Source organism: Callospermophilus lateralis, chromosome 4, assembly GCF_048772815.1.
Source record: "Callospermophilus lateralis isolate mCalLat2 chromosome 4, mCalLat2.hap1, whole genome shotgun sequence".
Lineage (NCBI taxonomy): Eukaryota > Metazoa > Chordata > Mammalia > Rodentia > Sciuridae > Callospermophilus > Callospermophilus lateralis.
The window spans coordinates 64,362,423-64,367,524 of record NC_135308.1 but is presented as its reverse complement, the minus strand read 5'-3'; positions in this window follow the sequence as shown (position 1 = coordinate 64,367,524).

The window sequence follows — 5,102 nt, the reverse complement described above, 5'->3', positions numbered from 1 at the left end:
AGGAGGATCAAGAGTTCAAACCCAGCCTCAGCAACTTAATGAGGTCCTAAGCAACTTAGTGACACCCCGTCCCTAAAATCTAAAAAAAGGCTAGATATGTGGCTTAGTGGTTAAGGACCCCTGGGTTCAATCCCAGGTACCAAAATTAAAAAATAAAAATAACAAGAATATCATTTTTAAAAAATAATAAAATCAATTTTTTTAAAAAAATAAAAGAATGTCCTCAGTTGCCATTGTCTCTTAAGTCCCCTTTATCTCCATGGTTACTGATTTTTTCACCTAATATCTTTGTCAAGATATACTTGATTTTTTTATTTATTATTTAGTTGTAATTGGGCACAATACCTTTATTTTATTTATTTATTTTTATGTGGTGCTGAGGATCGAACCCAGGGCCTCGCACATGTTAGGCAAGCACTCTACCACTGAGCCACAACCCCAGCCCAAAATATACTTTATACACCATACAATTCATAGGTGACTGTACAACTTAGTGATATTTAGTGTATTCAGGATTCAGCAACCATCATCACAATCAAGTTTAGAACATTTTTTTACCCCAAAAAGAAACCCAGCATCCCTAGTCATCACCACCTAACTTCTTCATCCCTAGGTGACCCCTAATGTACACTCTGTAGATTTGTTTTCTCTGGACATGTCATACAAATGGAATAAAAAATCTCTTTCCTTCCCCCTCCTCCTCCCTCTCTCCTTTTCTCACTGTTTCCCAGGCTGGCCTTGAATTCCAAGGCTCAGGCAGCCCTTGCCTCAGCCTACTGGGCACCTGAGTTCACAGGCATGCACCACCCTGTGCTGGCTTCATTTCTTTCTTTAATGTCATTCCCTGTTTCTCCTCACATTCCCTCCCCCTTCCTCAGAGCCCTCAATCTCCTTTGAGTCTTTGCTCACCATAAGTGCTGGAAATTATGTAGCCTGAGTGTGGCATATGTTATTGGCTGGATGCTAGGTCATCAAGAGCATGTATAATTAAAGCTGTGCCTAATTTTTTGCCTAACAAAAACCCTCTCACCCAAAAGCCTCTCCAAGAACAGACGCCTTTAAGCTCTGCTTTTCCCACCCTCCTCTAGATGGAAGGCAGCAGAAGACCTTGGGGGTGGGCAGAAAGCACCAGCCAACATGACCAAAATTCAGTGGATCATCTACCCATGACTGGTGTCTAGTGGACACAGGCACGCTTCCATCATGTACACTTCTGACTCATGCAAAGAAATGTTATGCTTTTTTCTGCCTACTATCTTGACCCTAGTTAAAAATAAATAAATAAATAAATAAATAAATAAAACACCATAAGGGCTGGAGGTGTGGCTCAGTGTTAGAGGGCTTAGTATGCGTGAGGCCCTGGGTTCCACCCCAAGCACCACAAAAAGAAAAGGAGGCACAATTAGATGATCATCTGAACATCAATTGATACAGTAGTGCTTCAGTTAAAAAGCAGTTTTTCTTTCCTTCTTAGGTAGATCCTCAAAGGTGTTTAGGTCTCAAAGAGTTTGTTCAAGCAGGAAATCCCTGAATGCATTTTTTCCCCTTTGAAAATTTAACAGGGCACAAGGGTAAATATGTATTTATAATGCCATGAACAATTTTAATTCTTTAAAATATTTATTTTGAGGTACTATGGATTGGGGTGCTCTTTCACTGAGTTACATCCCCAACTCTAAATTTCGAGACAAGATCTTGCTGGATTGCTCAGGACCTATCTAAGTTGCTGAGGCTGACCTTGAATTTGGATCCTCCTACCTCAGCATCCCGAACCACTGGGATTACAAGCATGTGCCACAACACCTGGTTGAAGACAGTTTTAATTCTACAATGTTTGGACTCTGCAGTTGAGGCCCTTCTTTCCTAAATAAAGCAGAAGAGTTTCAAGCCCTGTCCTGCCCTAGCACTTCCTGAGCTGGCCTGCCAGCTGAGGGCCACTAGACACATGGGCTCCAAGTTATGCAGGAGATCAAGGGTCCAAGAGAACTGCAGCACAGGCCCTGAGTCTAATAAACCAGGTATAATGGACAAAAAGGTTCCTTACATACAGGAGACAGTTACCACAGGTCTGCTGCTCTTTGGCTGAGTGACCAATTAGGCCATCTTCCTCAGGCCTCAGGTCACTCTAAATTGGGGATGGCAGGAGTATGTATCTCACCTGGTCTTGTGAGGAGTCCATGAAATTCACGAGAGGCACTGAGGTGTCCCACACCCAGGAAGCTCCTGATCCAGTATACCCCTGCCTCTGCAGGAAGCCAAGTGGCTCCTTAGTTCTGTTGAACCCTGACCTGATCTTGGAGCAGAGCAGCTTGTGACCTGGGGTGCTGATTGGCTGCTTTTCCTGCTGTTATTTATTGCTTCTTCTCTCTAGTTTGCTTTTCCAAATTATAAGAGTAATCTATGCTCTAATTCTTGGTATATGTTAGGTGCTCAATAAATGTGTGAACTGAGTGAATATGTGCATGTGGGAAAACGGCAACAACACAGAGCCTATAGATTATATTATAGAAGAATATAAAGCACCTACCTCCAACCCCACGTGTGCGCCCCCACTTCCCCCATCACATCACTCCCAATGGCCCCCAGGGTCATCTTGCTTTAGGCCACTCCCCAGCTCTCCAGGCCCGGTGGCCTCCCCAGGCCCTGGCACTGGACCTCACTCTTGTCTATTTAGGGCGGTAAACACAGGTGGTCACCCAGTAGAGCCAGCCTTGTCCATTCATCAAACAGGGAGACCCCCTGTCGTGATGTGAAGGGTGACAAGAAGTCGTGTCCAACATGCCCTCACTCTGCCCTGGTACCTAGATTCCTTTCGGAGGAGGAGCAGCCCCTCGGGTTGTGAACACTGCAGTAGGAACTAGCTTACTGGATCCTTCCAGATGTAATTGTGACCCAAGAGGAAGAGGGGAGGCAAGCTGCCACTGGCCAGCCCCCCGACCTGAGCCCTCGCCCTAACAGGGTGTCCCACTGATTGGCTTTGCTCACCTCTTCCATGGGACTTACATAGAAACTGAAAAACAGCCCTGCTTTTTAGCCAGAACTGAGCTTCAGTAGAGGGAAAGGTGAACTGGAGGCTCCCAGGGTGCTGCAGATTCTGGAGGTGACAGACCTGGCTTCCTTGCTGACTGCAGTGTGGCATTCACAAGCCTCCTCATTTTCCCAGGCCTCAGGAAAACAGATGACAAGGAGAAAATGAGCTAATTCCACAGTCAAGGGTGGGATCTGTTTCTGTGTTCCCCCTTGGAGCCATCCCTGAAGGGTCAGATTGTCCCCCGCATTGTCATGCTGGTCACCAGAAGCTCTTCTCCACCTTTCCCAGGGGTGTTCTGACATGTTCCAGCTGACCAATTGGTGAGCATCAGCTGACCTAACTCTAGTACACAAATGCAAAACATGCTTAGCCAAATTAATCTTATTTTACACCAGATTTAAGAACGTGTTCTTATATTGTTCTATATTTGTTCTGTATGTCAATTTGGTCCCCAGTTGGGATTATCAGTGTCTTGAGGAAAAGTGCCATTTTAGCAAATGTCACCTCATCCACTCTTACCACGGCTCTGTGAGGTAGACTCTTTGCCCCTGTTTATAAATGATGAACCATGGGCTGGGGATGTGGCTCAAGCGGTAGCGCGCTCGCCTGGCATGCGTGCGGCCGGGGTTCGATCCTCAGCACCACATGCAGACAAAGATGTTGTGTCCGCCAAATACTAAAGAATAAATATTAAAAAATTCTCTCTAAAAAAAAAAAAAAAAGAAAAAGAAAAGAAAAAATGATGAACCAGTTCCAGGTCTGGGGATTGCCCAAGCCACACAAACAGATTCCCTGGTTCTTCCACGCTCTGCTTTGGCCTCCTGTGCCCTGCTGGACCAGACTGCTACAAAGCCTTTGGAAAAGCAGAAAGCAATAGACTATAGAGTAACAGCACAGAGTGGGGTGAATAGTACTGGCTGCCTTTGTGCTGAGAAAAAATTACTGTGGTTTTATTTTGGTGCAGACCCAAGATTCTGCCTTAGACTTAATAGTCTCCTTCCTGTTCATAAATAAATAAATAAGACATGGCTGTTTCTTCTCATTCATACATAAGAATGCATGCTTCTGGCTGGGGCAAGAGTGATAAGGAAGGAAAGAGTATTTAAAATTGTTTCTTACCAGGCACATGACTTCAGTTCTGGCCAATCAGGAGGCTGAGGTGGTAGGATTGCTTGAGCCCTAGAGTTCAAGACCAGCCTGGGTGATATAGCAATACCCCATCTCAAATGTGGCTCAGTGGTAGAGTGTTGCCTAGTATGCATGAGGCACTAGGTTCAATTTCCAGCACAAAAAAAAATAAATAAAGATATTGTGCCCATCTACAACTAAAAAAAATGTTAAATATTTTTTTAAAAATAATTAAATATGGGGCTGGGGATGTGGCTCAAGCAGTAGCGCACTTGCCTGGCATGCGTGCGGCCCAGGTTCAATCCTCAGCACCACATATAAAAACAAAGATGTTATGTGCGCTGAAAACTAATAAAATAAAATAAAATTCTCTCAAAAAATAAAATAAAATAATTAAATAAAATTCTGTTTTCTCTAGCCTTTCCCCCTTTGGAAAGGTATTCTGGGAGAAACTCAGGCAACTGGGGGAGTCCCTCTCCACAGAGTTAGCCATGCCTACAGAAGACCTGGCTAGACACCCCCACCCCCATGCCATAGCCCTCTGCCTCCCCAAATCACTCCAACTACCTAGCCAAGGTATACCCACAATGTTTATACCAACATATGAAATGACAACGAATGTCACAGTGACATTTAAGAATTCAGTAAGGAAATCAGGACAGGAAGATCTTAAAACAAACCACACAGGAAGCTTGTCACAAGTCTCAAGTTTTTTATTTTCAGAACAGAGTCTGGTTTTATTTTTAAAAAGAGAAAGAAAAAAAAAAGTGATAAATGCTAGTGAGGTGCCACTTCCCTCCTCCTTCTGGGCTCTAGCTCCCAGCTAGTTCTCTTCTACAAAAATCCACCAGCTCATTATCAGGGCATACTAAAAGGGAATGGTCTTAGCAAGCATTGTGCTGCATGATTATAATCTCAGCTGCTCAGGAGGCTGAGGCAGGAT